This window comes from Stegodyphus dumicola, chromosome 5, assembly GCF_044657685.1.
Source record: "Stegodyphus dumicola isolate Sdum_Otavi_A_Nest chromosome 5, ASM4465768v1".
NCBI lineage: Eukaryota > Metazoa > Arthropoda > Arachnida > Araneae > Eresidae > Stegodyphus > Stegodyphus dumicola.
Window position 1 is genome coordinate 152862095 of NC_140772.1, and position 27891 is coordinate 152889985.

Consider the following 27891-nt stretch of genomic DNA (forward strand, 5'->3'; position numbering starts at 1 on the left):
GTAATGCATGTAGATTTTATTTTATTACCAAAATTAGTATGGAGGGGGAAAAAAAAGGGTTTTTTTTTTTTTTTATTTTATTTTTTTTTTATTGATTTAGACTATTATTCTGCTGAAAATATCTATCAAGCTTTTTCATTTCATGAATTACATTTGATGGAGCCTTTAAAATGTACAAAAGATTTTTGTAAAGCTTGCAGTATTTTAATAATTTAGCTTTCTCTATGATTACGTTTTTGAATCAAAGTCCCTTCTAAATCAATAGTTTAATTTCAAATCTACTTCAATGTAAGGTTGCTCCTTCACCTAATTTTACATTTTATGTTGATATATTCTCTTCCATATTAACTGTCAGGAATATTTCGGCACACCACCGCAACGGTTGAAGAATCTTGCCAGGAATGTCTTGGAGTTCGTCGGGAAGTGTTAATTATCTTCCATAATAGTAATAATATTGTTATATTCAAACTTCCCAAAGTAAAAATAATTTAAATAATATTAACACGATGAACTCTCTCGTGGCAACCACTTCTGAAAATGAACAGCAATCTGAGGCCGTGAAATAATGTCAGTATTGAACATCCCCTTCCCAAGGCGACCATTTCTCTAGAAGACCAAAGCAGCTGGAATTGTGGATTGTCGTTTATTGCATTTGTTTTTTCAGAGGAAAAAAATAACCAGAATTAAATTTAAACGGGCCTTAATTACATTATAATAATGCGCTTCAAAATGAAGTATAATATTTCATTATATTGTATTTTGAATATAAATAATTTTAAAATTAAATTAATGTATTTAAAAATCATGGAAAAGTCGTAACCATAGTTTTCAGTGCAGTAAATATTCATAGCAATAATTTCATTTTAACAAGAGGCATACCAGCATATTCAACTGCTACTTTGAAATGGAAATGCCATTTCACTATCTCCGAACTATTTGATGCTATGAAAATGAAGTGAATGAAACCCTTCACTGAATTGAAAAGGTAAAAAAAAAAAAAAAAAAGCATGCTTTCAAAGCACCCTATTGTTACTTTTTCTTTCCTTTTTTTAATATCCTTTTGTCGCCAATGCTGCCGCTTCTCGCCAAGTGGGTAAACCATTCGTGCTGAAGAGGATGTGAGGCAGTGTCCTATTGAAAGCGATGTGACCGTAGTACCGGTGGATAGTGTTTTGGTTATCTCAGTTTCAGGGCCGCCGTCGGGCGTTCGGAATTATATCAGAGCATTCGAAACGTTCTACTTTTTCTATCTTTTTTTATATCATATTTCCTTGACAATATGCTGTAAAATGCCTTCGGGTCATTGTTTCTGTGCTAGATGTCGACGCGCTGTTTTGGATTTTGGTGTCCAGTATTTCTCTAGTTTCAGGAATGGTAAGTTCTTATTTTTGGATACTCGAAAAGGTGTTTGTTGCTTTTATTGTGTTGTATTTCTTATGTGCATGTTATTTGCGTCATTTGTGTACTTTTTCATTGGAGTTTCTTGTGGTTTAAAGGGAAAATAAGATTCCGATCATTCTGGAATCGCTTACAATGTTGTTTCACGATACATTTTTAAATATCTCTGTCATGTGGTGTCGGATTATTTGTTTTTCCCTTAAGTTGCGGCAGGGGAGGGGGACATTATCCTGATGAAATGGATATTTTTTCCTCTTCATTTGATTTGTTTCTGTAATATATCTACATGTCTGAAGTATATTGTTGATTTATGCATAGCATTTCTCAACTCCCTTTGAAAAGAATAACTTCATTCCGTGCTGATTCTAAAGGTATGCAAAACTGCATTGTAAATTTTTACGTGCATTAGATTACGTATAGGTAGTTAATTGTAAAAAATTAATAATCGTGACCATCCGTATAATAACATATTGGTCGTAAAATGCGTTTTTAGGTGCTTGTATTGCAATGATAATGACTTACAAATGATTTATTTCCTATGACCTCAATAATTCTGCATTGTAAAGATTACTGATAAGTGACGATCAGTTATAAAAGGAAATATTCTATTTTCTTTGTTTTTGTCTTATTATTATTTATGACGTGCTTCGCCATAAGGCACTGCACGAAAAGGGAAGGATGCCATGTAGAGCACTTTTTTAGAGAAATTGCGGCGTTTACCGCTCGGGCACTGGTGGGTTATTTCATATGCTTGAGTGGTTCAAAAATGTGTATGTAAATGAAGCTCAAGATAATTCTGCAGTAAGGGAAATTTTGTTTTATTTTTCTCTTAAATGTAAGTTGGCATTATTAGTATCTAAGCATTTAAATGTGAAGCATGAATATATTAAATATTTTGGCGAAAATACCGACAATATGACGAAACATGAAATTAACCTACTGACATTCAAATTATTGAATGCGGCCTTCTTTCTCATAAACACAATGATCATATTTGATTTCTTGTCATAATGCCGTATTTATGACTTTTAAGGTAGAGTTTGTAGTTTCTCTTTAACTACAGTACAGCATTATTTTATTTGTGTAATATCTTATGTAAGTGGCTCTTGTTAACTATGTAATCCTGGTTTGCTGGTATAATAGAAGCACATATTGTCATTTTCAACATATTTTGTATAGGTCTGCTTTGGTACACGATTTTTGGTATAGGTCTGCTTTGGTATACCATTCTTCTTTACGCTATCCCTTTGTCCTTGTACAACGTGTTTATGAGCCAGTTTCCCTTAGGAAGTCTTCATGAAAGCATCCCTTCCTTTGGGCGGATAGCCTTCGCGTGCTTTGTCATAATTAAATAAATCAAAAGTCCCCTATATTTTTGTTATTTGCTATGGTTATTTCTGTATCATCATCTTTTTTTGCTGAAAACATTCAGCGTCCTTTATCTTAAGGTATTCCATGTATACAGGGTGGCCCACAACGTACCTGCTAAATGTAGTGCTGAACGATAGCATGTAAATTTCATCCAGGTTTAATGCAATGTACTTGCCATTTATAATACCTCAGTGCCTATCTGTGGTCGGGTTGGTAATTCGAACTGAGTTCAATTCCTGCGAATAGGCTATATAGTGCTAGGTTTTTGTTAATGTGCAACATGAATATTCATTTTGTATTTTTCGTTAGTTTTTGTTTGAAGACTCACTCTGCAAAAGCATTTCATCCCTTAGGCAGATAAGTCATTACCACTGTTTTGCCATAATCAATTAAACAGTAACATTTTCCCGTAAGTTTTCCCTATCCTTGATATTCTTTCCGAATATTATCTAAGAATTGGAGGATGCCTATTGGAAGAGCCAAGTTTTCGTGTTAAATTGATTCTTTCAACTTCTCTAAAAGGTTTTTGATCGAAATGTTTTCATAAAGTTCTATATAAATGCACGGGTCTAATCTTCAAACGCTATTCTGATCTTCAGAAGGCTTTCTGATGGTTGAATGAATGCTTGGACGAGACCTGTATGCTTGCTGTGTAATGTCGACCGCTATTTTTCATCTGTAAAATGGAAACGCATGAGAAACATTTCCTTTAAAGATACGGTTATCATATTTTTAGAGCGCAAATCCGAGACGCATGCAATCGCGCTGGAATCGAATGAAAATGCCTTGCATTTGATGCATAGTCTGTGTGTTTTTTATTAACGCAATAATTGTGAACCATTTTTCTCTACGAAAATTTTCTATGGATGCTCATGTCCAAGACATGTTGTGAAAAATTAATTTCAGTGATTGGAAAGCCTTCAGCATGCACAACATACAGACCTGTGTGTCAGAGTAGAAGGAAATTATGCAGTACGTATAACAAAATAATCAAGATGTTGAAAAGTAGACAGCATACTTTTATTGGCAGCATTTCTATTCTGAAGTTGATAGAGTAGCTGTGATTAATGTTTTCGTCTGATATTATCATTTTTTCATTAGTTTCCTTAAAAACTTTGTTGAATTTTATATGTTCACAAAAATCACGACATGATAATTTGGAATTAACTTTCAAATTTAAGTTTTTTTTTTAATATTGACACCTGTAATCCACTTTTTCGTGAGGGCTAATTGTTATTCGCTGTTGAAAAAATACTGATATTTGACATCTAAATTAGAGCTGATGCGTTTAACGGCGAAACTGAGTAACTAGATCTAGCATGTTTCGTTTAAAAATCAGTGGCATTTTTCAGTACCGGAAAAAACCCCGGACGCAGTTCGTAATCATGGACGTTTGGTAACATACACTGCAAAGTTCCTTAAAATTTAATTAAGTGCGTAAAACGTGGTGAGCACATTTTCCATAATCCGATATACGTATACTGGAAAAGTATAGTTTTATGTATAAGTTCATAGGATCCCTTCATACAATAAAGAGTGGGCGATTTTGCAAGTCATGAATATCAGACCGTTTCCCACCGAAAATCGGCCAACTAATGGCCGAGTGGATAAGTCTATAAACACTGGTGTTTCGACTCGAGTTCGAATTCTGGTGAACGGGCTGTCTACAGGGTTGTTTTTCGTAATTTTCCCAATGTGTAACGAAAATTCAAGCCATTTTTTAAAAAAGTTCTTCGCGAAGGTATATGTCCCCTTAAGTAATCTGCTTATGCATAAATGTTGTGTCATAATCAACAAGTAAAATTAAAGCCTCAACATTTTATATGCTTTATCGTATTTAATTAAACAAACAACTTTCAGTTCTTCGCTGAGGGATCTCTTTCCTTAAGCTGATAAATATACTGCAAGTTTTTGCTTTAATCTATTAAATACACTTACTGTTAAAAATTTTTCATCGCGCCGTTGCAGCACAGCTCATTCATGAGAAATGCGCAGGCTCCTTAGGAAATCGTATATGAAAACATTTCTTCCCATTAAGCCGATATCCCTACGATGCTTCTCTGTAAACAAAAGACTCGAAGGATATGTGAGCTAACGCTTGCATATGATATTCAAACTACAATATGGGCGGTTAAATGCCCTCAACTAAATGCTTTTTTTAACATGTATTCCTTATCAATTTATGGAATCGAAACACTAATGAAACTTTCTGCAAGTTTCACTAGAATAAAGTGCAAGCAGCATTATGTTAAAAGTATTTTTAGTCAGATATAATGTGGACTGATTCAGGAAAGTGCGGTTAGCTAAATTTGTTGAATTAAACATGTGTAATTTGATGTTTCATTATTCGTTTAAATTCAGTGTTTCAAATAAGTAATGTTTTTTATTGTACTTGTTGACATGAACCGTTCAATAAGTATAAGTGATTTTTTATTTAATAATGCTTCCGTTAAACTGATACCTCTACGATGCTTCTCTGTAAACAAAAGACTCGAAGGATATGTGATAACGCTTGTGTATGATATTCAAACTGCTGATATTCTGTTAATCAAATCTCCTTTTCTTTTGCGAGTGTTTTTCTTGGAAATGAAAGTTTTTTTTTAGTTTTTATTTTCTTTTGCGAAGGTAATTCATCTTCGGAAATTTTCAGCGATTTACTAACTATATTTAATCCAAAGTTATGAGACGGAAAACTTTAGTAGTTTTTTTGGTACTTACGGAATTAACGCAAACACCTTAGCAATTTTTTATAGAAGGTAAAGAAATTATAATTTCAAAATAGCTGCTTATTACATGCATAATTTTTGTTTTATGATATTCATCCTGAAAAATCAGTCGATAAACTTACTTATAGTAGAGGGTTTGGGGGGGAGGCGGATATTGGTGCAAATTTCGGGATGATCGCTTTAAATATTGAATCAAAGCAATTGTTCTCATTCGCGATTTTGCAGCAAAATACTGTATTTTCTAATTTTTTCCACTGAAGGCAAATTTACATATCTACAGCGCATATTTTAAAACTGAGTGTCGCGAATTTTTTGTAAAAACCTATGGAGCTTTGGGTTTAACAAAAGAAATATATACAAATATGTCGATGCTGCTTGTTAAAACTGAAGAATAGTTACGCGCGTGGTTGCTAGAATTTGGTGAATTCTGAAAATTTAGCGACTCCAACTATGAAAGTCGTTGTGCGAATACGTAAGTACTAGTTTTTAATGCATTTTCGGCTAATCGTATCAGATCCGACAAGAGACATTTATTTTTTAGATCTAACATTTTCTTATGTTCAAGAAAAATCGGTGTATTGATATTTAGCAAATTGTATAATCTTTAAACCTGGACGATTGATGTGCAATTCGATTTGATCCGTCGCTAGATTCATTTTTAAACTGTCCTTTCGTTTTTCGTGTCACAAAACGCTACCACCTCGCTGTCCACTCATCTTTGAGTTTGCGAAATTATTTATCTATGCGGCCTGACAAGTTCAAGTAGCATAACACTTTTTATTTGTCTCAAGGCCTACTAGTGGCTTAGCGGTAATATCGTTGAACCTGGTAGTTCAATTCGGGTTCAAATCACGCGTGCGAACCGGGTGGCTGCATATTTTAAGGTAAATACGAAAAAATTTCTTTAGAAATTCTACGTCGAAGTTATCTGTCACTCGAGGCAGTAATCTCCCTCTGATTCTTTGCCGTAATCCAGATAATCCATTTTCCTCAAGCATATGGCCGCATGTCAGATTGACCAAATAACCTCTCGTTAGATCATTTCATATATTTTAATATCGCATTATGATTTTATAAGACAGATCTTAATATTTAAGATATATCTTCTAATTTTTTTTAAAAATTTCTTTATCAACAGCATGTAAGTACGAACATAGTAGTTAAAAAGATGGTATCATTAGCTTTGCTGCTCGCAGTTTTCAATCAAAATATTAATGAGTTCTTCATTTTCTCGGTGTGATGTGCATCTCTCTTTTTTCCCTAATCTGGGCCAGAAACTGATAATGTCATTTTCAACAAGTAACCAGTTTGGCATAATCAAAACTATCCATGGCATAGAAGCCTCAGGTGTGTTTAAACTCCTCTCGGTTATGAAATAGTAATGGCAAAGTCCCGTGAACAGGCTGGCTGCATGAGAATTTTCGTAAGCTTTTCCTCATGTGTCTTTGACTTATGTTCGAATCTCTGTAAAGAGTTTGACCGTCTAGATGTTTTTGTAGTTTTCCCCCCTCATACATAGAGCCGGCGCTAAATCTTTTCCCGCCCGATGCAATATTTGTTGACTTGTAAAATATGCCGCTCAGTGTCTACCTTAATTCTAAAAATTTTGCCGTCTCTATGGGTCACTTTTAACAAGCACCTGAAATTTTGACTTTATAAACATATTTTTAGAAACAATTTTAAATTTAGTCATTAATTACATTCACGTGGGCCACATGAATGGAATCCTACCAGTAAAGGAACGGTTAATGACTGCCGAATACTGGTAGTTCGTCCCGGAAGGATCTCTCTCCTTAGCCAGATAGCCCTCGTATGCTTTGCCATAGTAAAATAACCTAACTTAACTACTTGCTTGAGATTGCGGTATAACAGTTTAATGTCATTTACTCCTATATCTCCAATAATCAGTAACAAATTATATTAAGTCTTGCTCTAAAATGCAGTTATAACTAATCATTTTGCGTAAAGAGAGGAATATGTTTATGGCTAATAATAAAGTAAAAGGATTCCCAGGCATTCATTTTATTTACTCCAATTAAGTTGTTTACCTTTAGTCCACTAATATACGTTGCCATGGTGGTAGAGTGAACAAAGCATGAAGTAGTTGCAAAAGATGCACGCAACTTAATCTGCACGGCAGCTTAATCTATAACAATTGGCAAAACTTAATCGCTGTCTGAAATAATTTCGTTGAAGAATTTGGTGCATTTCTGGAGCAGCAACACAATTCCCCATTCTCGATCGAAATTATTTTCCTCGTGTGTTGAAAGTTTAAACTTTATCAAATGGCAGTATTGACAGTTGAATCTCTGAGATTAGATAAGAGCTGAGTCACAGTTTTAAATTTTTTACGAGAGAACGATAAAAATCTTCCACTTTCTCTTAACTGTTTCTCTCTGATCTCATTATCTACAAACACTTTTCATGCACTTCTGAGCAAGAGATTCACGCTGTTTCTTGATGCGAAGTGTATATAGACTTATAGATCTAATTTATGCTAAAATCTGTAACTGGAAAAACTGTGACTCATCATATCTTTTCTGATCACATCGTTTCGTTTGAGGGAAAAAAGGGAGGGGACTTCTAGCCATAAGCTGATTTCATTATCTATTTAAACAGCATGAAATTCCATCGTTAATAGTCTTTAGGAGATTGGTTGTTGGGGGGCTTAGTCTGTTGATTTCTAGGAGTAGAAATTTCTTTTTAACAAAAGTAATTTGAGGGTAAGTTACCTTGAAGTTGAAATGTGCAGAAGTCCACGATAATTCTGATTGATTTCTCGTAATAGCTGATTGCTTAAAGGGTGTCTTCATAAAAATGATTCAAACATTAAATCATTTCTGTGAAATCTAAATGAGATATATTTTATTAGCGGAAAAAATAAAAATTGCAGTCATCCTTCAGGCAATGTAGAAGTACGTATAAAAAATATGAAAACATGCCTGAAAGGTCTCTAGTTAGGTTGTTGACCTTTAGTCGTACATTGCCATGGTGGTGGAGTGAACAAAGCATGAAGTTTAAATACTAAAAGCAAAGCTAAAATTGTCAACGTTATACTTAAGCGAAAGAAATGCATTTAATTAATCATTTTGCTCCGATACATTTTAATCTAATTGAAAGCTGTATATTCTGTTTAGTAGCTTGTTCTTGTTGAAAATTATTTCAGTTACAAAAAAGTAAAATCAGCTATATGTGACTTAAATGTAAGAAGTAGCCATTGTGTTGTACCACGTCAAGTGGCAGTAATCTTGTGTTGCTGCTTTGGTATAATTAGATAAGAGTCCGTTTAGTAACCAGGTCTGTTACTAATGTTGGAATGACTCCAGAAGTTAACTAGATCGGCCATTAGTAACTGGACTGCGATGAAACGACCAGTGCTCAGCAGTTTCAAAACCCAAGTCACCTGTGAACTTTTATAATGAATTTTGTGATAGAAATATATTTTTAAAAGAATACATTATACATTAGCTTTAAATCGAAAATATTATTTAAAAAAAAGGGGGGGGGCTAAAAAGAGTGAAAAAAATCAAGAATACAAAGTAATTACATTTGCATATAAAATAGCTATTTATTTTCAAAGCATTCGTTATTAAATAAACGCAGGCCAAAAAACTTTCGGTAAGCAATTAATTGAGCTTGCAGTAAAACGAAAATCTAGGTGGACTGGAGTGCATTTTGAAATTTCGGATGAAGTGGGCGTCATTTTTGTCGTAGAGGTGATAGATATATCGCCCTACTGGAATTTTAAACCTTGCATTAATGCAATAACTCAGCTGTAAAATTGGATATGCTTTTCAATAACATTCCTTTGTGAGTGGCCCACTAGCGGCCGAGCGGTAAAGTCGCTGAACACTGGTAGTTCGGTCCGAGGTTCGAATCCCGCGAACGGACTCACTGCATGGGTGTTTTCGTAGTTTTCCCCATGTGTAACGTGTGTACGAGCCAGTTTCCCTTAGAAAGTCCTCCACGAAGGCATCCTTTCCCTTAGACAGATAACCCTAGTGTGCTTTGCCATAATTAAATACACCCACCACCTTTGTGAGTATTAATTTGTTTAAAAGTATGCCATTCGGCCTTATTCTTTTTAGCATAAATACAGTAACCTAAAATTCATGTTGTTTCCGTTTTATCTTATTTATAATATTCTTCTTCCAGAACAGCGGTATAATAATTCATAAAATAGTTTAGTGAAATAATCAAGTGGCCATTAGTGATGACAACTGTTCATGTAGAAAGTCAAAAATAGCAAGATAATATTGTCGAATAAGATGTCTTCCGGGCGACTTGCCTCTCTCATGATTTATAGAGAAGCAAAGAATAATTCAATCAGGTGCGCCGAGCAGGTGTATTGCCAAAAGCAGACGCGCACTCCATTCCAATCGAAGGGAATTTAATTACCATGTCAGCAAGCAGCTGCTGGCTAAAATAACGAGGTCAGTGCAAATCAGACGACTTTCATGTAGATTGAGCAAATCGGGAGGATCGCTTTTCTTTTAATTGGCAACGTTGAATGAAACATCAAAGAGGAAAAATGCGCTGAACGATTTATGGGTAGCATAACGTATGTTTTCAGTTATTGTATTAGCTACATCTATTTTCCTAATTATTGCTAAATTATAATAAGAAATTTCAACAAATATTCAGGTATTTAACATCTTTTCATGCCATCAATCTCAGTTGCTCTCGGATGTTTGCTATGCGTACTAAGATGATACGCAATTCAGATAACTGACGTATTTAGAAGGGGGATTGATGAAAACTGTGAAGCAAAATGTGTATAATTTTACTATTGAATTACTCGTTCATAATTTCAACAACAATAATTTCTTATTTAAAATGTTTACCGAACCTTTTTTTTTAACTTCAAAGATTAAAATGGAAACAATTATGTTGTAATCCTTAAAATAAAAATAAAGAAAGAAGGAAAATCTGAAATGATTCAAATTTTAAATTTGCGCCAGAGGGTTTGTTAAGGTTTTTTTATACTCTCGCTGAGCTCGCATTTTACCATTTACTCTAGGACTCACTCTAGTTCGACTGTTTTTTGTCTTTTTGATTTTGTTAAATATCGCTTTCTTCGAACTTATGTCATATAAAATTCAACAGCAAAATCTCTACAAATAGCATATGTTTGGGATTCCCGAAACAGTGTTAAGTATTGCCATTAATTTATTTTTCAGTCATTTCTCATGCATCATATCAGTGCATCAATGCTAGGTTTTCTTAGTAAGATGACTTGCGCAACTTTTGTCTTTTTCTTATTAACATTTTGTATTTTTAATTTTTATCCAGAATATATATAAGCGCAGAGAAAATGCTGTTAAACATAACTTTCTCTGCACGGTCGCCACGTAAAATTCAACAGCCAACATTTAAAAAGAATATATCTTTGTAGTTCCTGATAGAGTGAGTGCTAAGTGTTGCCATGCATTTTTTTTATTATTATTTTTAATTTTGCTTTATTTAACTAATTTTATTATTTATTTTTTACATTCGCGATATTTCTTTAGAATTAATACCTGATGGTAACCTTGGTGGCATAATCCTTTTATTTGAAAAGTGATACGGATAACCAAAAAAAAAAAGTATTAAATTTTATATGTATTTTGAAATTTACGGATCGGGAAATTTAAAAAAAAGTGTATTATTATATTTATTAACAAAAAAACCCTTATCTTGCTTTGTAAGTTTCTTGTTTTAAATCTGCGAGGCATAAGGTAGAATTTCCTATCGCCTTTATGCTCTTGTAGTCATGCAGATCGTCTGCAACTCAGTTTCAAAATTTTAAATTCGTAGGTGGAGGCTTCGACATTTTGTTCAACAGGACATCAAGGCAATTAATGTTTAAGGTGTATTTCCTTTAGTGCTTTAGAGTTCAATAAGGGAAAATATTGTTAATAATCACAGGAAAGACTACAATAACCACTATGCGTTTTAGTTAACCTTGTTAGATGTATTTTCGGTCGCGAATGGGAAGAGTTTATTGTTTACCTATTTAATTACCAATATTGTATCCCAGAAAAGCATATAACTCTCGTGTACATATAATCTGGTCAATTAACCAGCCACACAGTTTTTTTTTCCTCTGATGGCTAATCCCGAATTTTATTCTTGGCCCCGCAACCGAATGACCGGATGAGTAAAATTATTATCCGACGATTTTTGAAAGGGAAAATTGAATGTAGGGTTACTGGAAATTTTTATCAGTACGCAAATTAAATGTGCAGACATTGATTCAGGATGTGGCTTTAACTATTCCCAATTCACATTCTGAGTACAGTTGTTTGTAGATTTTATGGAAAACGTTTGGAATCCTAGAGTCAGATTAAGTCATTTAGAATATATATATATATATATATTCTAAATGACTTAATCTGACTATACAACATTATATATATATATATATATATATATATATATATAATGTTGTATGATCTTAAATCCATTTAGTGCGAATACAAGTTATACATCTTCAAGAATCATATGCAAATTTCAGGAAGAAACCAGACGACACCGATGGTACGTCACAATTACGAGGGTGTAAGAGAGTGATATATAAGGAATACAGGCTAAGAAGTAAAATTGTTCGCAGGCGCTTTATAAGCATTTCAGTGCAATAATCGAATAGTTATGACACAAAGGACGCATTTGGATGATTTTTTACGTGGTAGAATTATCGGCCGTCTGGAATGTGGACGTACCCAACTGGAAGTATCAGACGAACTTGTAATTGCCCAGAGTGTCATCTCAAGGTTTTGGCAACGATTCCAAGATGATGGTAATGTGAGCAGACGTTACAGCACAGGTCGCCCCAGAGTTACAACGCCGAATGAGGACCGGTATTTGGCAGTTACTGCCAAAAGAAACAGGCGGAGCACAGCCTCAGACCTGTCTCGTCAGCTCTCTTCAGCCACTAGTACGACAATTTCAAGGCAGACCGTGTACAGACGCTTAAGGCTGATTGGTCTATATGCTTGTAGACCTGTCAGATGCGTTCCACTTACTGCAACTCACTGTCACCTGTGGTTAGCCTGGAGTAGAGAGCATGCATTGTATTGTGGACACTGCAACAGTAGGCTTATGTGATGCTTTCCGACGAGTCCAAGTTTAGCTTGCGGTCTGATTCTCGCCGGACTTTCATATGGAGAGCCCCAGGTACCCGTTACCACCAAGAAAACATCATTGAACGACACCGTTACGGTGGTGCAGGAGTGCTCGTTCGGGATGGAATTATTCTGGGTTCCAGAACTGACCTGCATGTTCAAATTGGAACCATGACAAGCCAAATCTATCAGGATGTCATTCTGGAACAACATGTACGTTTGTTTCGGGGCGCCATAGGCGCACAATTTGTGTTTATCGATGACAACGCCCGTCCTCACCTTGCAAACATCGTAAGCGAATGCCTTCAATCGGAGAATATCACCCGTATGGACTGGCCAGCATTCTCATTGGACTTGAATCCAGTAGAGCACGTGTGGGACATGCTTGGCCGACGAGTTGCAGCCCGTCAACCTCCTCCTACATGTCTACCGGAACTTCGGAGAGCATTGCTTTTTGAGTGGTGTAATATCCCCCAAGGTCAGATCGATAATTTGATACTCAGCATGCCTAGGCGTTGTACGGACTGTATTGCATCGTCTGGGAAGACATACAATGCATTAACAATCATACCAACCATGTAATATTGGTTTTTTGTATATAGTTTTTTTTTTTAATTTGCTCCAGGGAGAAAAAATCGCTATTTTTTTAATAATATCAAACATATAGCATCTTTTTTTGCTCTTTACCTTTTGTTTAATAAATAAGCTTTACAAATAAGTCAAATTTGTTTTGCTTCTAACTCTTCCTTTGCCTGATTTTGCATTATCCTTAATTTATGGACATGAGTGTAAATAATGAAGAATCTGCATAAATATAGGTATGTTTCTCGCATTCTGATAAAACAACGGTACCTAGAGCCATCAAATTTTGAATAACGTACGTCTCCACCCGAATATGGGCATCTGGAAGCCCGAGTTTGGAATTTGTTTTATTATCTGTTTCATACTTTATAAAGCATTTATGAGTTTTTGATTAAGAAAATCAACGATTTCAAAGCGAAACACTGTACAGGATTTTTTTTTTAATCTCCAGCGCGAGAGAGTGTGTATTGGGAATTCTAAAGATAGGTTATTTTTGCGATATTGCTTTTGAATTGAATTTTATGGTTTAAGTGCGAAGAACATGATATTTAATAAATAGAGGTAACACACAAAACGTTAAATAAATAAAAAAAATAATAATAATAAAAAAAATCGCTTTGGGCGTAATATAAAAAAATCTAAAAGCCCCCCCCCTTTTTTTTTTAAACTTTCGTCTTTGTGCAAAGCTTTTTTTCAGGAATGTGTGTCCACCTGAACATAATGCTTCGTTGCTTCTGAAAGCTTTGGCTTTTTATGTTAATGGCATGTGTCATTCATTATCTTTCATATCTTACATGAGCAGTATATTTTTTTACAGATTTCTTTTAATTCAATCCAAATAAGTGATTTTCTTCGTTAAACGCGACGACCTCTTAATGCACATTACAGCTAATCACTAAATTATGCCGCCAGTATTATCAAATAAAAACTGCAAGATTTTCATATTGTGTTCCGTACGGAAATACAATTCCCCGTGTTCTACCCCAACGAGACTTTTTTTTCCCTCGTACTCTCTTATATTAATTTTAGGGCAGAATGTTGTCAGTAAGCTTAGTGATAAATTTACACAGAACGTGCCATGGTCGAAATATAATGCGTGAACGTATCCATTCGCCCATCGAAAGGTAACGTACATTATAACTGATTTCAATTGTCACAATTTCTGGACTTGTTAACCATTGTAATGAAAGTAATGGCGTGTTTTTAATGTGTGCTTAGATTAGAGCCACATTACAGTTGAATACGCAGTTGAATTTTTCATTGAACACCTAATATAATTATGATTAATTTATATGTGGTTTCGCTGCACGGTGATGATATGGAAATAGACTTAGTAATTAAAGTGAAGGGCCCACATTAATGGTTAATATTATATGTCTAGCAAACGAAGAAACCATCGTGTCTTTGGAATCCCATTGCACTGGGTAAGCATTGTCATAAATTTATAAAGAATTCTTATTATCGAGGATGTTATTGTTTTCATTTAACATTTTTCTTCTTTGTTGCTGTAATTAAAAAGGTCAGAAGTTGTTACCAATCGACGAGGAATAAGTTCATTCATTATTTTCCGTTTTATAAAAATCTGATGTGTACACTACATGACTTCCTTGTACGGAATATTAAATTATACGCATTTTTTCTTGCTTATTAGATTAAACTTATTAGATCTAATAAGCAAGAAATGAAGATAATAAGTTTAAGTGTAATCTAATAAGCAAGAATTTCTTCTTGCTTATTAGATTAAACTTAAACTTATTAGATTGAATTAAACCTACTTCGCCGACAGCGCATAAACCACAATAGAATAAATGCATTATTTAAAATTCACTTTGTTTACCATAGCGACACTCTGGCACTAGGTTTACTTAACAGTATTATATTTCGTTCATATTATAACTCATAATGCACAAAATGTATATCATTTAAAGAATTATCTAATCGTTGCCACATGTTCTATTCAAATACTTTAATAAAGCTAGAACTATGTATAAAAGAAATTCAGCAAACAAAGCAAAAAAGAAACAGTTTTTCACAGACGATTGAGTATTTCTCATTTAATTAATTCAGTTCTCACTTAGCGAGAAGGCAAAAATACATAAAAACTCAAAATATCTATATTAAAAATTACGAAGTAAATCTCAAACGCTTATTTCCTCGAAAAAATTTCAGAAAGAATTAAGCATGATTTAATTGGCAATAATAAATGAATGCGTTATCTTTGTTGTTGCGAAGCTAAGTTTCTAGATTGTCAACAAATCCACTAGTCTCCTGTTTCAAATGTAACCATCAATGGCCGCCATTAAAAACAGGCTTAGCGGCAATTAAACAACTTTAAAATTGCTGATAATTCTAAAAATATTGCACACAGATTTACTAAAGGCATAAAATCCTTAACCGGAAGATAAAAACAACATAATTCAATCATTTTTAAAGCAAAAAAATGTACAATTTACAAACATATAAGAGTAAAGAAACTGAGATCACTGAGCCGGGTAATAGAGTGGATATATATGTAAATATATTTATATACGTTTGGTGCTGCCGATTGCAACCAAAATACGAGGTGCACATCTACATGTTATAGTAGTCCTATATACAAAATTTCAACGTTCTGAGGCTACTCGTTTTTGAGTTATGCGAGATACGTACGTACGCACGAACGTACGTACGTACATACGTTCGTACAGACGCCACGAAAAATTCTCTTCAGAATTAATTTTAAAGCAGTTTTATAATTTTTTTGAAGGAAAAGAGTATTTTATTCTGTCCCTATGTACAGATATCACGCAAAAACATCGTTAAATTGCATTCGATAGCGATCAAAATGGATATTTTCGTTGAAATATGCTGCCTGAAACTTTTCGCGATTAATATACTTCCTTTTTACTTCGTACAAGGAAGTAAAAATGGAATTTATCAATCACAAAGCGAATAATTAAAATTATTTTATCCGTACTTTATATATTTTACACGAAGGATTATTTGTAGTAAAAGAAACATGCTTCTAACACCATATAATATGGTCCAGTACCGAATGCTGATGGTAGTTTTTGTGATTTCCGTAGGCATAGCCTTCGAGTACTTTGTTGCAATCTAAATAATTTTGATTCATTTAATATGTCAGTTGCAAAATTGTAATTCGTGAGTATGCATCGTCTGCGTTCAAAGTATGCTTTAACGATGAAATTGTAGTCGCATATAGATTAAGTCTTTTCTGTACATTTGTTTTCGAATTTTACTCTAACGCTAATGTTTTGATATTTATTTATACCATATTGCATCAGAAAAGAAATGCAGTAGCAAACACCTGAATTAGTTTTTTTATTTATTTGAGTTTTAATGTCATATGACAATAAATATTAAGAAAGATTCTGAGCTGTTTGGTGGAAATCAGAAATTCTCGGAATACAGTTACCCTCCTCCCTCATCAGTTCTCATTAACGGTGTTTAATGTAAATACGAAAATTTGAAAAGTAAAATTGACGGAATTAAAGCATGTTCTTCCTTTATTGAATAAGTATTCGCAAAGGAAAATAACTATTAATATCGAAATACTTCGCTTAATTGTGTGCAACTGAAAATACGAGACATGTGTAATTTATCTAAAGAATGTATGGCAGTTATTGTTTAGAAGTCATAACTCCAATATTTTCCCCCAAAACTGAAGTAAAATAACAGCATTAAAGTCTTTGAACATTTTTTTCTCAAAGCATCGATTAGCAGTTTTGTAGAAATACAAAAAGATGTAATAGGAAGATTTTGTTAAACGGTGTTCTCTCATTTGTAAATAATTTTAGATAAAGGAATTCTTTATCATAAAAAGTATTCATTTTAAAAAATTTAATTCTGAACAGATAATACGTACAATAATGGTTATACCCCTGCCTCATTCAAATTGTTGATTTAGTTGCCTTCGATTTTTGTCCCGAACAGCATTTTCTTTATGCTTCGCTAAATTTAATAAAAAAAACCTTCAAGCTTTTTTCAGTATGAAAAAATTTTAAAAGAAAACTCTTCAAGCCTTTTACACATTCCCATGGAGGAAAAAGAATCATGCAAATTTAATGCAAAATGGTTTCGTATATTCCCGGTAAATCGATTGAAAGTGAAAATTGTTTTCATTGTCATGTATTGATTTCAAAGCCCCTAAACTTCTATTTAATTTTTGCGACAGAGGATCGTATCAGGTTTTCAGGCGTTCTTTGTACCTCATTAAAAGTTTCTTTCTGTGGTAAAATACTGAAGGAGAGATTAAAATTTTACATTTTAATAGCGCTATGATCGCGCCTGCGGTGTGTACCGTGTAAGGATGAGCCCTGATCGAACAGGGTGGTTGGCGAGACGTTCTTTGCACTCAGAATTGTATCAATTGAACTGTATACAATCACTTCATTGCTGCCATTATGCGTGCAAACCAGATCGATGCATAGTTTTATCTTTTCGGCCGTAAAAAGTTTTAAAATCGTGGATTTGTTGTTGTGATCTGTCTCACTTATCTGACAGTAACATCAGATAAGATCCGTGAATTTTATCGTGGCCCAAAAACCAAGGTTTGCGCTCGTCGTTTGTTTAAACCTTGGGCGTTTTATATATGAGAGAATGAAATTGTCCAGCTCGTTCCTGTTAGAAAAGAAAATCCCATCTCCCGGAATCCGAGGCATCATCACATGCGGCTCCCGAAAGCAAGTGGTGAGGCTCTCTTATGCAAGTAAAATATATGTGTGAAATATGGTAAACTAAAATTACTCGATGTCCAAAAGAGAGTAGTTAATTTCTTCATTTCATTTTACATTTACATATCTTCATTTCTTTTTGCATATGAATTTCAAATGAAGATACAGTTACATATCTCCTTTCTTTTTATATAGTTAGTATCAAAGTTAAACTGATCAGTGCCCAAACGTAATTACTTTATTATTATTTCTTGTTCAACTCTGAATGATATAAATTTATATCATTTGAAGAATTATCTAATCGTTGCACATTTTCTATTCAAATACTATAATAAATCTAAACGATGTCTAAAAGAAATTAAGTAAACAAAACAAAAAAGAAATAGTTTTTCACAGACGATTCGGTATTTCTCATTCAATTAATTCAGTTCTCACTTCCCGCCAAGGGAAAAATACATAAAAATTCAAAATATCTATATTAAAATTACGAAGTAAATCTGAAACACTTATTTCCTCGAATAAATTCCAGAATGGCTTAAGCATGATTTAATTCGCAGTATTAAAAGAAGGCGTTATCTTTGTTGTTGCGAGGCTTAGTTTCTCTAGATTGGCAACAAATCCGGAGTTTTGCCAAGTTTGAAATGTAAACAATTATGTCCGCCATCGCAAAATTCATTAGGCTTAGCTGCACTTATACAACTTTTAAATTGTTGATAACTCCACAAATATTGCATGCAGATTTACTAAAGGCATAAAAACCTTAATCTGAAGATAAGAACAAAATTCAATCATTTTTAAAGTAAAAAATGCGCAATTTACAAACATATAAGCAGGCTCGCGCCGAGCCTAACTGGCGCCGACGTGCAAATGTCTAGCTAGCACCTTTACACAGTGACAATATTAAAAGAGAAACTGCTTATGGTTAAAACTTAAAATGAAGTATTATTAACATTAATATGAGATATTTTATGTTTCAGTTTGTCTAAATGTGCAAACATTTTGTGCTTTGTTAAAACCCACACTCAAACATATTTATTGAAGAATTATACATATATTTATGTTATAAAACAATAACACTGCAAACGAAGCGAAATAATACACCAAACGCATTGAGTACCAAATACACTACAACAAAAAAATCGACGTACCAAGAAGGAGTCATCCGATGGAGACAAAAATTGATGGCTAGGAATATTATGCATTGAACAGAAAATGATTAAAATTTAAGAATAATTGAATGATTTATTTCAGTTACATAGTCACAAAGTAACGTGCTTAATAAGGTGTTGACCCACCTCTAGTCTGGGTGCAAGCTGCCACACGGCGTGACATAGACTGATAAAGCTCCCGATGGTCTCCGGAGGTATTTCTTACTAAATTTACTCCAATTGTCGGACTAGCTTCTCAACATTCTCTCGTAGATGCAGTCGCCTTCCCATCATATCTCAGACATGCTCAATGGGAGAGAGATCTGGCTGACCAATTCAGTATTTGACAAGCTGTAATACAGGCCGTAGCAACACGAGCCCTATGTGGTCTGGCAGTATCTTGCTGAAAAATAAGGCCAGGGTACCGCAAATGGAACGGTTGCAAAACAGGTCTCAGAATGTTATCGACGAACCGCTGTGCTGTAAATGTGTCTCTGATGACGACCAAAGGGGTCCGGCAATCAGGGGAAATGGTAACTCAGACCATAACGCCTGGTTGAAGGCCTGTGTGGCGTGCAATAGTGAAGGCAGGATCGGCACATTGCTCTGGGCGTCTCCAGACACGTCTTCGATGATCATCACGACACAGTTGGAAGTGGGATTCGTCGCTAAAGACTATACGTCTTCAGTCAGCATCATTCCAACCTGATCGAGCCAAGCACCAGTGTAATCTGGCTCGACAGTGTTCAGGCGGGAGTGGCAGGTGGCGTAAGGTTCGGTACAAGCGTAGATTTCGCTCTATCAGTCATCTGTGGATGGTCATGGTAGACACTCGTGTGCGGGTCACACGTCTGATGGTTAATAGCGATGTATCAGGCGCTGTGACAGCTGATTTGACAATCACCCTGTCCTCCCGATTGGTTGTGGCCTTAGGTCGACCACTGCCATCAGTAGGATGTGTTTGCTTGTATGGGGTTAGATCTCTGAATTTTACCATTCTTTTCATATTTCCTTCTGTGTTTGAATTGGTAATTGTGACAGTGCATGGCATACGAGAGTTGTGTATTCAAAGAAGGGATGGCTTTGTGGAGAATGTTCTTAAGGACATCGGGGAACATTTAAAGAAAATGTTTAGTCGTTTAGTCGAAAATGTTAGCAGTTTAGTCGCCAAGAACAGAATTACCGAGATTTTCTGGCTTTAGCATTCAGCGATAGTGGACTTCTTCGAATTGCTGAAATTACATCTGCTTGAACGAGTGATGATGTGAAGAGAATTATAGTGGAACTATTATGTTGTAAATAACAGACTTCTACCTTAAGCACATCTTTAAATTGGTTTCATGATTGAGATAAATGCGTTAGTGCCCTTTGCTCCGAATATAAGACTATGTAGCCTTCGAACAGAAACTATTTGTTCACCTCCTCACTGTTTGCGTACTTGAACGGTTACTGTAACTTTTCTAAAAATTTCAGCTCTGCCTAATATTGAACATTTCTTCAATCGCTGGTGTTGCTCAGAAATGTTATTAAACAATCCACAAAGCCTTATGATAATTGACGCTTATTTTCAAGGAATCACATAATGGAGAAATAATTAAAATGAAATTTCAAGTAGCAGAGAAATATTTTAAATCATATATATGTTATCTTTTTCTTCCCATAAATGGGTTACGTTGTTGTACATTTTTGCCTGCATGTTCCTGTTTTTAGTTTTAGAATTTAATGATTGAATACTTTTTCAATATTAATGGCATGGCAAGAAATTATTTTGCTGTTTCTCACCCTTTTCCTTTAAAGTTTAATGGATGGATGCTGTATAAATATTAGAAATAAACTTATGCATGCGCATCCATTATTATTGACAAGCGTTTTTAAAAACTTTTAAAAAATGGTACCAATTAATTTATTTAATAAAACTGAATCTTTCTCTTCTTATGCAGGGGTTTTGATACTTATAAAATAACGGAAATACAGGTATAAGGTTCTTATCTACGAATTAAATGTAAAGGTGAAAGTTTATTTCAAATACCTCTTTCCATTTAACTAAAACTTGAAAACGAAACTTGCTTTGCATGAGTTGGTGTTACTTGGGGGTTATCTGGGCATATAGTTGAGTAGGCTTTGCGTTACGTTCTGTATAGTCAGTTATATGTAATCTATATTTGTTGGAGAACATTTCGAAACATGTTTTCGGAATAGATTTGATATTCTTGGTTTTTCATTTAACTCTTTTTTCCCCCCTAATATCACTATGTTCTTCGATTAGCTGTTAAAACTAGACTGAATTTGCATGCAATGGAGCAAATAGTTATCTTACGTAACTCGATAGCATTTAATTGAATTGGTCCTTTGACAATCGGTTTTCCATACAGATCGTTTGCTTTTAAATTATTCCCAACAGCATTTGAGCGCCGCTTTTGGTAATGATATCAATTAAGATAACTCAGGTATAGAGTATGTATACAAGTGGTTGCATTTATAAGTCCTCCTTTGTCCAAAAGCTTTTGAGTTATCAGAAGGTTTAAAAATGCCTGGCCTTATCCTATCGCCGATCAGTGGACCGATGTAAGAGAAAGGAAATTTAATTACTAGACAGAATGGTCATGCTGTTTGAAAAATGAATCATAGAACAGTGGGTTAATTAGCGAAACTTTAGATTTAGCATTACGTGAATTTTGATAAGACCTTTTAGTTTTCAGTATTTTATTTAAGGTTCATATAGTTCAAATTTTGCACACTTAAGTCGCTCCGAATTTTTCATCATGAGTTTTTCACTTGCTGCAAAATACATATTTTTCCATGAATTATTATTCTTTCAAGTATATTTATTTCGTTGAATAAAAAATTGTCTGAGCCATTTTTCTTAATTCCAACTTAATTGTTCTTAATTTTAGTAAGATATAATAACACTGAATTCGCCGCTACTAGAGTCTGAATCGTATCTGAATAAGATCGCTGAATATTGGATTCGAATTTCGGCCGGCTGAGTGGCTAGAATAGCTGGATTTTCGTGGTTTTACCCGAAGTGCAACATAAATAATACAAAGTGGTTTCCGTTAAAAGCCCTCCTCGAAAGCATTATTTAGGTAAATAACTCTTATAGATTTTGCCTTATTTCTAACTCAAACTAAACTGGACCTTATTAAGTTTATATCTGTGGTTAGAAATTTTTATCTTAAAATTTAAAGATCTGTGTGATAAAAATGTTTGTCAATCTTACATATTAGTAAAATAAATTTATTCATTTAAAAATGCGAAAATTCTCTTGACTTGTTTTCAAAGTAAATTTTTAGTAACTATTAAGCAATTAAACATAAAAAAGTGTCAGTTTAATTTTGTTTAGGAAACATATTGCAAAGCAGCCGAAAAGCCTGTGTGGTATGTACGAATTTGCCTGATAATCCAGAACGGGCTTGTTCAGTCAGTCCATCTGTTTCGTTACTGACAAAACTTTATTTCATATTTTTCCTGTACACCGATGATATCTGTATTGTTTTAGGGTCCATCAGACACTGGACACTGGTACTTCGACTTGGGTCCGATTCCAGGCAAACGGACTGGCTGGGTGGGCGTTTTCATGGGTTTGCCTTGTGTAACGTGGATAAGAGCCAGTTCTCCTTAAAAAGGCCTCCACTTGGGCAGATAGTTCTTGCATGCTTTGCCGTAATCAAATAAACCAAATCCAAGACTGCATTTTTCTTGGAAAAAACGTACGTAAGTGACGCTGTGAAAATGTACGTGAGCTGTGGTCTCGAACGAACTTTTAAAGCAAAAGTTTGCAGACATGTGGAATGCATGCTTTTGCATATTGGCCAAACCTCAATGATGGGCAGATGTCCATATAGTATTAATCTTAAATAAAGCATACTATAATCTGTGCAGGTTTTCGATTCTTTTTATTAATACGTTGCAGGTAACTTAGGTTCTTGTTTTAATTCAATAAATGTTTCTGAAACGGGAAGAGGATGGGGTTTCCTTTCTTTATATGTCTCTACTTCTTCATGTTTGTAACATAATATATATTTTTTTGTACAGCAATATCACAAATATTTCAAAACAGCGTATTTTTAGAATTTCCGACAGATAATCTGGCGCGTTGGAGATAAAAATATTTTTCTTTCGGTACAGTGTTGCCATTGCTCGCTTTGAAATCGTTGAGTTTGTTAATCAAAAATATGTTAGTTTTTGCAAAATATGAAACAGATAATAAAACAAATTCGAAATTCAAAATTCGGGCTTCCAGACGCCGATGTTCGCCTGGAGAATTACGTAATTCAAAATTTAATAGCTCTAGGTACCGTCATTTTTTCCCAATGGAAAAACATACATTCATATGGATTCTACATTATTTAATTTTTTTTTAATATAATAATACAGGGCGAATCCCGGTATACTGAACGGACTGAAGAGGGGTGGCAGTCGTTTTAATTGGCCACGAACTAAAACATTTCTGAAATCGGAGCTACTGTCAAATTTGATGTAAGTATTAAAAGGCGTGGGGGGGGGGGATTGATACTCAAGGTAGTGTGAACCTTGAAAAACCTTTTTGCTACGCAGTTTAAAACAAATTTCGCAGGGTTTTAAGAAATATTTAAGAACTAAAAAGTGAGTTGTGAAATTGGCTTAAGATTTATAGAACAGTTAGATAAAAGGAAAACTAAGTTATTCTTTACATTGAATTACATACATTCTGAATGTTATAGAATTCGTATATAAAATATGTATGTGCAACATTTAGTTATAAAATAATTCACGCATCCTTTCTCATTAAGAAATCGCAAAATTCTTTCATTGTGAGCATTCTTTCTTAAAAACTGGTGAAGAAGGAACTTATAAGTGGTTTTTAACATTTATTTTCAATTCCGACCCGTTTTGGAAATATCGCTTATCTCCTTCATACTATTTCGCTAAAGATAATTTATCTGCAGAAAGATAAGCGTTAGGCTGAATATTTTATTACTGAACATTTTTTTATTTCTTGTGTTGCTTTAAAGATAGTGATGGAAATATCAAATAAGAAAATATTGAATTAAAAAAAAATTAAATGAGTCCGTCATGAATATGCTGACATGGCCGTTCTTTCTTTGAAGTGGAATAAAAAAATCCACTTCGGCTGATATGTTTCCCGATCTATTTTTGGTAACACGCCAAAACACTTTCTCTCTTCCACTTCAGAAATGTTACTTTGTATCTTACTCTTTTGCTTTGGAAATACGTATCAGATTTTTCAATTTAAATTGCTTTTTATCTTGATAATCATTTTATCTCTTAACTCTTATGCTTAAGTTTATAACTGTTAATTTTGCATATATAATTGACTGAGAAGAAAAATAATTTATTAAATCATAGTGTGCTGGCAAGATCTATGTAAAAATTCAGTTTTCAAAGGCTTGATAAAAATATAAGCTATTAAATTTCTCTTCTTCCTTTCTAATTTCTTTATAATTAAATTTTATCTTCATTTATTAGTTCGCTAAATGTTTCTGTTGTCCTGATACCATGAGTTTTCTTTGGGATCTGAGAGTTTGAGAAGTAGCATAGCTTGGTGGAAGGTTTTCGAATAGTACCAGGAATTTTTCCTCTGCGAATCGTGCCTGGAGTGGTAGAATAATTTGCTTATTAATTTATAAAGGTGTACGAGAAATTTCGGTGCATCGGCATTTGAAATTAAATACTTACATGAACTTAAGATGCGTAGTGTATAAAGTTAGAAGTATCTTTTGGTTACAGTACTGTTGCATATTGATCAAAACTGTCTATTTAATATATCGTAAATTTACATCAATCTTAATATTATTAGACTGTTTGAAAAATAAAGATTTAAATTGTTAAGAAATACTTTTATTGATTTTAAATCGTTTTGTTAAGCTATTACAGACTCGATTTGAAAGAGAAGTTAAAAATCTTTTGCTTTGTTGAAATAATACTCTGAGAATTGGCTGTTTTTGAAGTCGCATTTTAGATAAATTAAAGAACTTGTGTTTCATGCATTTGCATGGTTGCCTCGTCATCTAAATAATAAATAAATTCTAATGTTATGTACCATAATCTGGCCGAAAAATTGTCGAGACATTTCGCTGAAGATTCAAAAATCGCATGCGCAAATTATAGTTATGGGCATGTTGTTGTTATTATAGTTTAAACCGTGATTTGGGTCGAAAACCTTTTTTTTTTTCTTTGCGCTTAATGTAAGTCTTATTTCTTGTGTTTCCAAAAGTGTTTGAATTTTGTTCCTACATTCATTTAAACCGGAGTTATGATACTTTGACACCTTGTCCTCGAAAAGCATAACGGAAGTGCACAAGAGGTATATTTAAAAGGCCGAAGTGTGTGTGTGAGAGTTGTTTACTTTTATTTTCAGGGCTTAAAACTTTATCTGATTGCATTTTAAAGACCAAAAAATATTTTTATGATGGCTACAAAACAAAGTTCTACATGTTTTCAAGCTGTGTGTAATGAATTCACTAACGCATTTTCGCTCGTGTTTTGATTCTGTGTTTACATTGCTGATAAGCGCTTTATTTATTACTGAGTAATATTCATTAATATTTATAGGTACAGATAGATATTGGTATAGATTAGGTATAAATATGGTAAATTAGGTATGACAGGTTTGATTTTAACCGTATCAACAATATAAAACATTTCCTGATTTGGCTTTAAAAAGCAGAGAAAATTTTTAAAAGCTGCGAGAAAGCAAAAAAGTGTAAATTCTGAAAAACAAGAGGGCATTAGTTATAAACCAAGAAAATTTTAAGTTTACAAACTGATCAGAAGTAGGTAATCAAGTGAATTCTTTAAATGCATTTATCTCGTTTTTCATTTTTCGTGTTTTAATGCTAATATGAAACACAATATCTCTAAAGATTATGATTGAAATCTTATGCAAATTGGTATACATGTTTGGAACACTTCATATAAGGAGATAGCCTATTTACTAATTGATAAATGCATTTTTAATAAAGTTATGTGTTAAACATGAATTTTAATGAGAAAATATGCTTTTTCTTTGTTATATTACATAATATTACATATTCTAGCTTAAAAAATTTTTGAATAACTTCCTAGCTTTAAAATAATAGTCTACCTCCTTGAGAATATCATTATGATGGCTTTGCATTTTACAAAATATGAAAATATATTACTTTTTTTAACATAGTGTTTCTAATTTTCTGCAAATATTGCTGTTTTGTTTTTGCTTGTTTTCTTACCTTACTCCAAAAATACAAAATTCATGGTCATTAAATAACTCAGCTTCATTTTTTTTCATCATTAATTACTTTAAAGCCAAAATTAAATCCACAAACTTAAAAATTTTTAGAAAAGTGTTCGAAGGTATACCAGCCCCTTTGCTGATTCCTTCCTGAAGTTTTGAAAGTATGTTTAAATAACAGAAGTGCGAACTTTTAAATCTATTTACTAGTTATTGATTTATATAAATATTTTTAGTTTAAAAAGTAAAAAGGAAAAATTATTAAGTAAATGCTATTGAATTGAATGTTAAGTTGAAAATGTGTATTAAACTTGTGTTCTTAGTGTGTAGTGCTTAGCTAAATACAACAGAAGTTCAAACTGAAGATCGCCTTTTGTTTTGTTACGTTCAGCAATCGCAGCATCTTTTTTGTGAAGTGAATTCCTATCGTTCCTAACTCACAGTCCCCGTTTCTCTGCTCTCATATCGGCATTCGGCTTTCTACTCTAGACGTGAAAATTTTGTTGTAATATTGATATGTAACTTCCCCGTGGTTGTTTGAGGTATATTAATTATATTTATTAATTTTGCGATTGCGTGTTACGTCTTGGTTTGGATGCAGTGGGATTGATACGAGAAATTCAAATAATTGTTCAAAAAAAATTTTTGAACACGAAACTGACAAGGGCGATATCTTACTATGAATCAGCTCTAGGTTAGATTCAAGTCATTTAAGTTTGAATAAAAGTTAATGCCCTTCTATCAATCTTCAAGTTATCTTCCATCGTATTCAGCAATGCTTATTATCATGTTCTGCCATCTGTGTTTTTGTTTTTAACTTTCGTAATTTTACCACAGAGTACTTGCAGAGTAAAGGATTGTCATTACAGTGTAAACTTATAAAGTTACCCTTAAAAGAATTCATTCCAATAAAACACTATATCTCGGAGCAAAATTTGATTCTAATACATTAAGCTTCATGTATTTACGAATAGTTTTCCTGTAAAAGCGTGTTCGAAATTTCAATCTGTATTTGGTCATAATGATCTTAGAAATTTTACTATGATGGCATACAAGTGTCGTCGATCTGACGCCTACGTAATTCAGTTTTGCTGAAACCTTTTCATAAAGAAAGAAACGATCGTGTCCGGATGGGGCTTCTTTATGACGTTCAAGTACCTGAGGTTTGCATTTTTACGTACTGTTCTATGTTTGATCTTAAATTGATTTTTGAGGTATGTTTTTTCGTGTCTAAGGCGCATAACATAACACTCATTAACCCTTATCCCATTCTATCAGATAAGTGCTTCAGTTTCTTTCCGATTTTCGTACTGTTCGGAGATTTTCAGCTGTGTAAGCGAAAGTATCGCAAGTAAAAATAAGTTAGTAAAGTTCTTTTCTATCTCTGTATATCGCTGTTTGGAGAGAAATGTGATGATTTTTCTCAGAGTTCGGAGTCACGCATTCTTTGTGTAACGAATGATTTCAATATTGGCCATGCAATATCAATACTAATATGATATTTAATCATTATTTATCAAATATTGGATATGTTCACATTTACTCTTTAAAATGCTCCGTGATGCCTTGATTATTTTGTTCATTATAAACTTAGCATGAAAAACAATGGCTTTGATTAGAAATGCGATACAAATTTCAATTCTGCTACATGATTGATGTGGGTATCGATTGGATTAC

The 27891-nt window shown here is 33.6% G+C and overlaps 1 protein-coding gene across 7 annotated transcripts in view; it reads left to right on the forward strand.

Moving 5' to 3' along the window:
• The window catches only part of LOC118201520 (hexosaminidase D-like), a 445672-nt gene that overhangs the window by 306360 nt on the left and 111421 nt on the right, over positions 1-27891 (forward strand). For 3 of the 7 annotated variants that reach the window (XM_085817248.1, XM_085817247.1, XM_085817249.1), the window contains exon 1: positions 1131-1374. The exons of the other annotated variants lie outside the window; for them this stretch is intronic. The gene's annotated coding sequence lies outside the window, so the exon portion shown is untranslated. Of the gene's footprint in view, positions 1-1130; positions 1375-27891 lie in introns of those variants that run through there. 7 annotated transcript variants of the gene reach the window in all.